This window comes from Loxodonta africana, chromosome X (assembly GCF_030014295.1).
Source record: "Loxodonta africana isolate mLoxAfr1 chromosome X, mLoxAfr1.hap2, whole genome shotgun sequence".
NCBI lineage: Eukaryota > Metazoa > Chordata > Mammalia > Proboscidea > Elephantidae > Loxodonta > Loxodonta africana.
The window spans coordinates 103,708,406-103,720,876 of NC_087369.1; positions in this window are offsets into that span (position 1 = coordinate 103,708,406).

Here is a 12,471-nt window from a genome sequence, read left to right on the forward strand (position 1 = left end):
AATAAGAGTTGTCACACAAATAGATATATGTACACCCAAGTTCAATGCAGCATTGTTCACAGTAGCAAAAGATGGAAATGACCTAGATGCCCATCAACAGACGAATGGATAAACAAACTGTGGTACATACACAATGGAGTATTACGGAACGATAAAGAACGAAGATGAATCCGTGAAACTTCACATAACATGGATGCATCTGGAGGACATATGCTGAGTGAAATAAGTCAATCACAAAAGGACAAATATCGTATGAGACCACTAATGTAAAAACTTATGAAAAGTTTATGTACAAAAAGAAGCAATCTTTGATGGTTATGAGGGTGGGGAAGGGTGGGGATGGAAAAACACTTAATAGACAATAGATAATCGGTAACTTTGGTGAAGGGTAAGACAGTACACAATACTGGGGAAGTCAGCACGGTCTGCACAAGGCAGGGCCATGGTAGCTCCATAGACACACCCAAACTCCCTGAGGGACCGAATTGCTGGGCTGAGGGCTGTGGAGACCATGGTCTCAGGGAATATCTAGCTCAATTGCTCTTGTTGTTGTTGTTACGTGCCATCAAGTCGGTTCCGACTAGTAGCGACCCTATGCACAACAGACCCAAACACTCCATGGTCCCGTGCCATCCTCACAACCATTGTTATGCTTGAGCCCATTGTTGCAGCCACTGTGTCAATCCACCTCGTTGAGGGTCTTCTTCTTTTCCGCTGACCCTGTACTTTGCCAAGCATGATGTCCTTCTCCAGAGACTGATCCCTCCTGACAACAGGTCCAAAGTACGTAAGACACAGTCTCACCATCCTTGCTTCTGAGGAGCATTCTCGTTGTACTTCTTCCAAGATGGATTTATTCTTTCTTCTGGCAGTCCATGGCATATTCAATAGTCTTCACCAACACCAGAATTCAAAGGCATCAACTATTCTTCTGTCTTCCTTATTCATTGTCCAGCTTTCACATGCATATGATGTGATTGAAAATACCATGGCTTGGGTCAGGTGCACCTTATTCTTCAAGGTGACATCTTTGCTCCTCAACACTTTGAAAAGGTCCTTTGCAGCAGATTTGCCCAATGCAGTGTGTCTTTTGATTTCTTGACTGCTGCTTCCATGGCTGTTGATTCTGGATCCAAAAAAAATGAAATCCTTGACAAACTCAAACTTTTCTCCATTTATCATGATATTGCTTATTGGTCCAGTTGTGAGGATTTTTGTTTTCTTTATGTTGAGGTGCAATCCATACTGAAGACTGTGGTCTTTGATCTTCATTAGTAAGTGCTTCAAGTCCTTTTCACTTTCAGCAAGCAAGTTTGTGTCACCTGCATACCCAAGGTTGTTAATAAGTCTTCTTCCAATCCTGATGCCCCATTCTTCTTCATATAGTCCAGCTTCTCAGATTATTTGCTCATCATACAGATTGAATAGGTATGGTGAAAGAATACAACCCTGACGCACACCTTTCCTGACATTAAACCAATCATTATCCCCTTGTTCTGTCCGAACTGCCTCTCGAGCTATGTAAAAGTTCCTCAGGAGCACAACTCAGTGTTCTGGAATTCCCATTCTTCACAACATTATCCATAATTTGTTATGATCCACACAGTCGAATGCCTTTGCATAGTCAATAAAACACAGGTAAACATCCTTCTGGTATGCTCCACTTTCAGCCAGGATCCATCTGACATCAGCAATGATATCCCTGGTTCCACGTCCTCTTCTGAAACTGGCCTGATTTCTGGCAGTTCCCTGTCAATATATTGCTGCAGCCACTTTTGAATGATTTTCAGCAAAGTTTTTCTTGCATGTGATATTAATGTTATTGTTCTATAATCTCCACATTCAGTTGGATCACCTTTCTTGGGATTAGGCATAAATATGGATCTCTTCCAGCCAGTTCGCCAGGAAGCTGTTTTCTGTATTTCTTGGCATAGACGAGTGAGCACCTCCAGCACTACATCTATTTGTTGAAACATCTCAATTGATATTCCATCAATTCCTGGAGCCTTGTTTTTCGCCAATGCCTTCAGAGCAGCTTGGACTTCTTCCTTCAGTACCATCGGTTCCTGAACATATGCTCCCTCTTGAAATGGTTGAACATCGACTAATTCTTTTTGTGTAATAACTCTGTGTATTCCTTCCATCATGCATGAAGAAAGCAAGAGGTCATCAAAAACAGAGGAAAGAAAGAAAAGACCAAGATGGATGTCAGAGGAGACTCTGAAACTTTCTCTCGAATGTCGAGTAGCTAAAGCAAAAGGAAGAATTGATGAAGTAAAAGAACTGAACAGAAGATTTCAAAGGGTGGCTAGAGAAGAGAAAGTAAAGTATTATAACGACATGTGCAAAGAACTGGAAATGGAAAACCAAAAGGGAAGAACACGCTCGGCGTTTCTCAAGCTGAAAGAACTGAAGAAAAAATTCAAGCCTCGAGTTGAAATAGGGAAGGATTCTATGGAGAAAATATTAAATGACACTGGAAGCATCAAAAGAAGATGGAAGGAATACACAGAGCTCAACTGGCATAACAGATTTTACAAAGAAAATGTTCTATATTCTACTTTGGTGAGTAGCATCTGGGGTCTTAAAAGCCTGTCAGCGTCCATCTAGGACACTCCACTGGTCTCACCCCTTAGGGAGCAAGGGAGAATGAAGCAACATAAAGACACAAGGGAATGATTAGTCCAAAGGACTAATGGACCACATCTACCACAGCCTCCACCAGACTGAGTCCAACACAACTAATGGTGCCTGGCTACCACCAATCACCGCTCTGACAGGGATCACAATAGAGGGTCCTGAACAGAGCTGGAGAGAAATGTAGAACAAAATTCTGACTCAAAAAGAAAGATCAGACTTTCTGGCCAAAAACAGTTTGGAGAAACCCTGAGATTATGGACCCTGGACACCCTTTCAGCTCAGTAAAGAGGTCCCTCCTGAGTTTCACCCTTCAGCCAAAGATTGAAGAGGCCCATGAACAAAAAAAGACTAAAGGGGAGCACCAGCCCTGGGGCGGGGACTGGAATGTATGAGGGAACAGGAAAGCTGGTAATAAGGAACCAGGGTTGAGAAGGGAGAGTGTTGACATGTCATGGGGTTATTAACCAATATCATACAACAAAGTGTGTACTGTTTGATGAGAAACTAGTTTGTTATGTAAACCTTCATCTAGAGTTCAATTAAAAAAAATAACACAAGGATGTTGGCTGTTGGTTTTGTACAGATGCCCTTTATTATGTTGAGGAATTTCCCATCTATACATATTTTGAGAGTTTTTATCAGAAATAGGTGTTGGACTTTGTCGAATGTCTTTTCTGCCTCACTTGTGAAGATCATGTGATCTTTTATTTTATTTTACTTACGTGATGGATTATATTGATTGACTTTCTAATGTTGAACCGTCCTTGCATGCCTGGTATGAATCCCACTTGGTCGTGCTGTATTATTTTTTTGATATGATGCTGAATTCTATTGGCTAGAATTTATTGAGAGTTTTTCCATCTATATTCATGAGAGATATTGGCCTGTCACTTGCTTTATTTGTGTGTGGTGTCTTTGCCTGGTTTTCGTATTGTGGTTATGCTGCCTTCATAGAATGAATTCAAAAGTATCCTTCGCTTTCTATGTTCTGAAATATTTTGAATAGTACTGGGGTAAGCTCTTCTCTGAATGTTTGGTAGCATTCTCCAGTGAAGCTATCTAGGTCAGGACTTTTTTTTTTTCCTGTTGTGAGTTTTTTTTTTTTTTTTTTTTTATTACTTTTCCAATCTCTTTTCTTGTTATGTGTTTGTTTAGATTTTCAACTTCAGCTTATGTTAGTGTAGGTAGTGTGTTTCTAGAAACTTGTCTATTTCCTCTAGGTTTTCAAATTTGTTGTAGTATAGTTTTTCATAGAACTCTAATCCCTTTTGTTTCAGTTAGGTCTGTTTCAATGTCCTCCATTTCATTTCATTTCTTATTTGGGTTATTTGCATCCTCTCCTGTTTTTCTTTTGTCACCTTTGCCAATGGTTTGTTGATCCTTTCAAAGAACCAACTTTTGGCTTTGTTAATTCTTTCTATTGTTTTTCTATTCTCTATTTCATTTATTTTTCCTCTTATCTTTATTATTTCCTTTCTTCTGCTTGCTGTGGGTTTCTTTTGCTGTTCCCTTTCTATTTGTTTGAGTTGTGTAGTTAATGTTTTGATTTTGCCCCTTCCTTCTTTTTTGATGTGTGCTCTATTGCTATAAATTGACCTCTGAGCACTGCCTTTACAGTTTCCCATAGGTTTTGGTATGATGTGTTTTCATTCTCCTTTGATTTTAGAAATTTGTTTTCATTCCATCTTTGATTTCTTCTATGACTCATTAAGCAGGGTGTTATTCAGTTTCCATGTAATTGATTTCTTTTTCCTTGTTCGTCTTATTGTCAGAGAAGATACTTTGTATTATCTCAATGTTTTGGATTTTTTTGAAGTTTACTGTGTGGTTTTAAGATGTGGTCTATTCTGGAGAACATTCCATGTGCATTGGAAAAGAATGTGTACTTTGCAGTTGTGTATTTTATATGTATATATGAAGTCAAGTTGGCTGATTCTGGCCTTTAGATCTTCTGTATCTTTGTTGAGCTTCTCTCTAGATGTTCTGTCCCTTATTCAGCATTGTGTTTTTAAGTCTGCTACTATTATTGTGGAGCTGCCAGTTTCTCTTTTCAGTGCTGTTAGAGTTTGTTTCATGTATTTTAGAGCCCAGTCATTGGGTGTGTAGATATTTATTATGGTTATGTCTCCATGATGGATTGTCCCTTTAGGCATTATATAATGTCCTTCTTTGTCTTTTATGGTGTATTTTGCTTGAAAGTCTATTTTATCTGAGATTACTATAGCCACTCCCGCTCTGTTTTAGTAGCTATTTGCTTGATATGTTTTATTTCCATCCTTTGATTTTTAATAAATTTATGTCTTTGTTTCTAAGGTGTGTCTTCGTAGACAGCATATTGATGGGTCTTTTTTTTTTTTTTTTTAATCCATTCTGTCACTCCCTGTCTCTTAATGGGTGTATTAAGGACATTTACTTTCTGTAGAATTACTGATAGGTATGAGTTTATTGCTGTAATTTTGTAGTGCCTTTTTTTTTTTTTTTGTGCTGACATTTTCTTTGTTCCTCTCCTGTGCCAAATTCCTTTTGTTTGTGGATTTTTTTTTCCTTTTTTTCATTTTTGGAGATTTTGTGTTTACTGAGACTTTACGTTTTTCTTCTTTATTTTGATGAGTAGGTTTGTTAACTTTCTTTGTCGTTACCTTGAAATTTACCCTTATATTATGGAGTTTTAGCCAGTGTTTTATTGCTTGGTATCACCTTGACTTCCTCTCCATTTGAAAGCTCTATACCTATGTCATTTATTTCCTCTTTCATTACTCTGACATTGTTGTCATTTACAGATTAATCTCTCTGGCTCGCTGCTGTAAATCTTTTAGTTTTGTTTTATCCTTGAGAGTTCATTACCCATGTTGGTATCTGGCTGATGCAATCTTGCATCATAGATTCAGGCTATTGTCAGATGTTGTTGGTTCTCTAACCAAAGGACTCCCTTCAATAATTTTTGTTAGTTTTTTTTTTTTTTTTTGGTTTTTACATACTCCCTTAATTTCTGTTTATCTGGAAATGTTCTAGTTTCGCCATCATATTTGAACAAGAGTTTTGTGGGTTATATTATTCTTAGTTGGCAATTTTTTTTCTTCATGGTTTTACATATGTCATCCCATTGCTTTCTTGCCTACATGGTTTCTGCTGAGTAATCAGACCTCAGTCTTATTGTTTCCCCCATGCATATGACTTCATTTTTCTCGAGATGCTCTCAGGATTCTTTCTTTGTCTTTGGTTTTAGTGAATGTGATTATGATATGCTTTGGTGATTTTCTTTTGGGGTCTATCCTATACGGGGTTTGTTGAGCTTCTTGGATGTGACAGGTTTTAATCATTCATCATGTTAGAGAAGTTTTCTGCCAGCAATTCTTCAATGATCCTCTCTGTGTTTCCGTTTTCTCCCCCTTTTCTGGAACTCTGATCTTTAGCAAATTTTTGCTTTTGATTTTATTCACATCATTCTCAGGGTTTCTTCATTTTTCTTTGTTCTTTTCTCTGATTTTTACTCAGACCAAAGGAGTATTCAAGGATTTGTCTTTAATTTCACTGATCCTGTCTTCCTTTGTTTCAAATTTGCTCCTAAAAACTTTTATTGCACTGCTTATTTCTGAAATCTTTTTTATCTTTTGGATTTCTAATTGCTGTTTTTGTGTGATTTCTAGTTGTGAGTTTATTTTGACATTTTGTTCCGGTATTATTTTCCTGAATTCTTCCATTATTTTGCCTGTCTTTTCAATATTTTTGTCTGTATTTTCCAGGATTTTGTCTATCTTTTCCTCATTTTTGTCTGCTCTTTTCTTCATCTCTTGGATAGCCCTGAATATTAGAGTTTTGAATTCCCTGTCAGGTAGTTTCAGTGCTTTTTCTTCTACTGGAAGGTCATCTGGTGTTTTATTTTGGAGACCTACTGGAACCATCCTGCCATATATATATGTTTTGATATTGTCTGCTGTCTTATGAACATTCACTAATTATTTTCTTTGTTTATTGATTGCAGATTTGTTTCTTTCATCCTGCTCTTTTGTTTTATTTAGTTATGTCTGAGCAGTTGGGCTGAACGTTCTTTGTTGTTTGCTCATCTGTGGGCACTATATTTCTTACCACCTTGTCCAATGGGTAGGGCCAGTCTTTCAGCTATGTTGCATCAGGGCAGGTCCAACAGAGGGAGAGTGGTTGGGATAGGTCGTTTGTGGCATGTACAGAGTAGGGCTTGAGGCAGTGCAGGTCAGTTTCATGTAGACTGTGCCTGTGCCACTTCAGGATGTGATGCTCTGCACACGGTGCAGATAGGTGGAGGGAGGGGGGAGTATGTGATGTGTGGAGCTAAGTAAGTGAGGGAAAGAAGAGAGAGAAATGGAAGCCAAAAAAAAAAAAAAAGTGCTGAGGGAGCCTACCATTAGTGTTGTGCAGACCTGGGGAAGTTGTATGGCAGTGTCTTTCTAGCAGGGTGGTAAGACACAGCTCTTTAAGAAGGTACAGGTATGACACACACAGCTAGGTGAGTGGGAGAAAGGAAAGGATGGAAGGGAGAGAGAGATAAGAAAGTACATTAAAAAAAGAGAAAGACACACGTGGGCAGGTGATTGGGAGAATAGAATGGAAAGAAGGTAGAGACAAAAAACCAAGAAGAAAAAAAAAAATGCCAGGATGTTGGGAGGAAGGAAAGGAAGAAGAAGAAGAAAAAAGTCCCCTGGGAACCCAGTTGTGTGGTGGCCTGGATGAGGAAGTGGTTCCCCAGCCAAGCAGCACCCCACAGACCATCAAGAAGGGGCAGGGATGGCACACAGTGGTAGGTATTTGTGAGAAGGAAAAAGAAGGACTGTATAGAGAGACAAGAAACCGAGAAACAAAGAAAAACAAAAAGAAAGAAAAATGCCCCCTGGGAGCCCACTGGTGTGGTGGCATGGACTGTGGAAGTGGGTCCCCACATGATTGGCACTGCACAGCCTTTCAAGAAGGAGCAAAGACAGCACACTGAGTCAGGCGTTTGAGAAAAAAAAAAAAAAAAAAAAAGCCAAAAAGAACAACAACAAAAATGGCACTGAAACAGTCAGCCAATGTGCTCAGGGTGAATCCAAGTGGCAAGGAGCCAGTGTCTCCCTGGCCAAGTGACCATGGCCTGCCAGAAAGTGCAGAAGCTGACCAGGGGGCAGAAGGGTGGGGGAATAAGAAAGCGTGTATCACTGGTTACTGAGTGCTCTGCTTCCTGCTGGGAGATCTGTGAAGATGCCTTCCTGTACTCTCTGTCTGCCGTTCTTGGTGTCTGAGGAGTCCAAGATGGCAAATCTATGTCACATTAGCTGATAGGGGTCCTCCACTCCATAGGGTTCCTTGCTCTTTGTTCTCCATCAGTTTCTTATTCCATTTGGTGCTTGGTTGAGTTTTTTATCCCTTTATTTGATGCTTAGGGTGCCAGGATTGACGTTTGTCTCTGTTTTACCTAGTTTTGCAGGTCTTTGCTGTGGAGTGATGACATGGTACATCTGTCCATAGCGCCATGTTCTATTTCAGATAAATTTAATGTCCTAATTTCTTGATGCACCTCAAATTTTGTTGCAGTAAAACTTGGTTTATCATATTTTCCCCTTTCATGTATAACTTATATATTATGTAATGATTCTTTTATGCAATATTATAAACCCCCAAAACCAAACCCATTGCCATTGAGTCAATTTCAACTCATGGAGACCTTATATGACAGAGTCCATATGCCCCATAGTGTTTCCAAGGCCATAGTCTTTAAGAAAGTGGATTGCCACATTTTTCTCCCATGAAATAGTTGGTGGATTAGAACTGCAGACCTTTTGATTAGCAGCCAGTGCTTAACCACTGCTCCACCAGCTGCGGTGCAATGAGTCTCTTTTGTGTGGCCTTTCTCACCATGGTCATCTAACTCCCACTCCAGTGATTGGGTGGGACTGTGCAGATAGGGTAATTGTGACCCTCCAAAGGAATTGGTCAGATTTGCCATCCTACTGGGCTTGAGGTGATCCACCCCAGAGGTGGGAGAGAAAATCCCACCACCACCAAAAAAGAACAGCTGGGAGCAGACAGCATGTCCTTTGGACCCAGGGTCCCTGTACTGAGAAGCTTCTGGAACTGGGAGACAGAGAGAATGAGCTTGAGAAGTGGTGGTAGAGAAACAATGGCAGAAGATGGCGTGGTGGACTTCCCAGCTGAAGGACTGAGAAAGCTGAGTGCCTTTGGGCAGGAGGCTTGCTGGCAAAATAGAGTGCCTCTGTGTACTTATTGGCAGAGTGAAAATAGTTTTGTAACACTTGCCCAAGCAGGGCAGAAGATGAGGGCCAGAGAGTTACTTCCCCAATAAACCCCATAATCCTGAATATTTTCTGTGACTCCTGTGTGGCCATTACCATGAATTACCAAACCCAGCAGAGAAGTAAAGAGCGCCATGGGAGGGACGACCGGTGTCAGAATTGGTAAAGGTGATGGAGAAAGGAGGCATGTCTGACCTCTGCCTCACAGAAATCAGCCTTGGGCTGTTGATCTTGATTCTTATTCCCCCTTGTGAAGTTAGAGGAGGTCAGACACTGCCCTCACACCATTTTTTACACCAGGATCCTTAAGCAACATTATATCATATTTAAAGAGAAAGGATATATTACAATAATGTCTGTGTCTTGGTTTCCAATAAAATTTTATTGTAATGATTTCAAGTTTTTGTGATACTTAAAAAGAGCTTAACACAGAAAGGATCTGCGTAAACCTTAAAAATATCTGAGTTTGGAGGGAATTTACTTTCCTCATATATATGCATGCTTTAATATTTATTTAAATATTGATCTTATCTTTGACAGCTCTTTCAGTCACATTTCAGTGCATTGTTCTATGTCCCTGAAAGATAGATAAAATGTAGGTAAAGTTTTCTCTAAGAGGTGACATAGGTGAATTCTGGCCCCAACTACTAATTCTCGCCCTCCTGTTTCTCACTTGAAAAACAAAGTAGAAAAAGACAACGGCAGCATCTTTGGGGTTGTGCCTATTGGGCACAATTACAAGATAAAAATACATTAATCAGAGCAATGCCAAATGTCGTTGTGCTACTGCATGTGACAGAAATTCACTTGACAAGAAATTGAGCCAAAAATCACTTTTCATTTAAGGATACATAAAAGGAAAAAAAAGAAAAAGAGTATAAGATTGGATAAACTATATTTCCAGTTTTCCCATACCATTTACCTTTATCTGTCATCCTCACCCAGCAAGGGGTGGGGTAAAAATTGTCAATATAGAACAAGAGGGTTTAGGAAAGTATAATATTATTTTTCATATATTCATAGTTTAAAAGATAGAAACAATGCTTTCTACCCTCATATACTTTTTTTTCGCATCTTATACTGACCCTCCAATCTGAAGATGAATCAGTACTGTTTTACAAAAGCTTTTAAGACTATATGAAATGCTAAATCAATATCCCATTTTCATCATGTTGATAATTTTATGTAATGCATTATTGTATCATATCAAATAACCCTAAAAATTCAGGTGTCCAGACCTATGCTGTAGAAACTTTAATATGAATAGATTTAAATGCACAATCTAATCCCAGCAGCTGGCAAGGCAGTGATACTAAGAGCAAACCCTTACATAGGGCTCATTAAGTTCTAGGCACTACTCAATGATTTACATGTATTAACTCATTTAACCCTCATAATCTTATGGAGAAAGTGCTAGTATTATACACATTTCAGAGATGAGAAAACCAGCCCAACATCCTAGTTTGTAGGTCACACAGACAGGATTCAAGCCCCAGTTAGCCTGGTTTAAGAGTTGGCACTCTTAACCATGACACTGTTATGTCTGATATTCAGGGATCTAGAATTCAACTAAATTCAGGTTCAGAGCCTCTTCCCGCCACTTTCTCTGGAAGATTTTCTATACTATTTTGTGTTTCAATTTCCTCACCTTTAAACTGAGAAAATTATTAACATATATAGCAAGAGCATAGAGAAAGAGAGGGATGGAGAGATTTAAGAGAGAGAGAAAGATTGAGAGAAAAAAGGAATGCACACCTTTGGAAACCATGCAGAGTGTGAGTCTGGCTTGGTGACAGTGATTTTAGCTCTTGTATTCTATCTCTGGTGGTGTAGTGGTTAAGTGCTCTGGCTGCTAACCAAAGGTTCGGCAGTTCGATTCCGCCAGGCGCTACTTGGAAACTCTATGGGGAAGTTCTACTCTGTCCTATAGGGTCGCTATGAGTTGGAATTGACTCGACGGCACTGGGCTATTTTTTTTTTTTTTAATTCTATCTCTGGATCTGAAAGACTTTTGACTTTTGTCAAAAAAGTAAGAGTGTGATGAGAATCTCTAGGCTAGAGCTGAACCTTTGTCAAATCTCCTGGATTCTCTAGTCCAGTTCTTCAACTACAGATCACTCACTGAACCTAAGGCTTCAATAGGCCCTTTTAGCTATGATTGATTGCATCTTAAGTCAGAATTTCAGTACCTTTTGTTGCCTTTAACCTCCAGAAATGAGGTTCACATTAAGGATAATTTCAAAAGGTAGACATTTGGGAAGGTAACAAGATAGTACCTTGATGTACCTAAATGTAGCAAAGTTCTTCCATATCAATATAAATTCTATGCTTTGAGCCATTATTGGATGCATTGAAAGCTGAGATACACATAACAGTTTCAGTATTATTTTAATTAAATTCAAATCAAGCATATATTTAAATACTATGTAGTTGCCAAGATAGTTGGCATTTATGCACTGAGAAAATCGTATGCACGAATACATGATACAAAGCCATTACCAAATATCACCCCTATTTTTATTGTATTTTTTATATTGTATTTATTGTATGTTTATTTTTACTGTTTTGTATTGTATTCTTTACCTTTTTGTCAGGGAAAGGAAACAGGCAGAGCTAACTGTTTAAAAATTACTCGTTGTATTAGTTAAACTAGCTGTGATCGAAATGAAGTTTCCAATGATCTAATTACTGGTTTCACCGTTATTGTGGTTTTCTTTGTCTCCCTGCTAGCACTATGTGGCTTGTTCAAAGTGAACCTGAGATTTTGCCAGGATTGTTGGCCATTGCAATAATTGGCCAACGGTCTGTAATGCCTTTCTTCAACTTCTGAAAAAAAGAAAGAAAGAAAATAATGGCTAACCCCAGGTAGTCACTAAAGAGGTTTATGCATTTTAGGTCATTCAAACACAATGAGGGGATACTGCACGGTTTAATATCAGAAAAGGTGTGTGTGACAGGGTTGTATCCTTTCACACTTACTCAATTTCAATCTGTATGCTCAGCAAATAATCCAAGAAGCTGGACTGTATTGAAGGAAGACTCAATAACAACTTGCAATATGCAGAAGACACAACCTTGCTTGCTGAAAGTAAAGAAGACTTGCACTGATGAAGATCAAAGAGTACAGCCTTCAATATGGATTACACTTCAACATAAAGAAGACAAAAATCCTCACAACTGGGCCTATAAGCAACATCATGATAAACAGAGAAAATATTGAAGTTGTCAAGGATTTCCTTTTATTTAGATTCACAATCAATGCCCGTGGAAGAAGCAGTCAAGAAATCAAGACACATTGCATTGGGCAAATCTGCTGCAAAAGACCTCTTTAATGTGTTAAAAAGCAAAGATGTCACTCTGAGGACTGACATGCACATGATCCAAGCTATGGTATTTTCAATCACTGCTTATGCTTGTGAAAGCTTGACAATGAGTAAGGAAGACCGAAGAAGAGTTGATGCATTTGAACAGTGGTGTTGGTAAAGAATATTGAATATACCTTAGACTACCAGAAGAACGAACAAATCTGCCTCAGAATGCTCCTTAGAAGTGAAGGTGGCAAGACTTT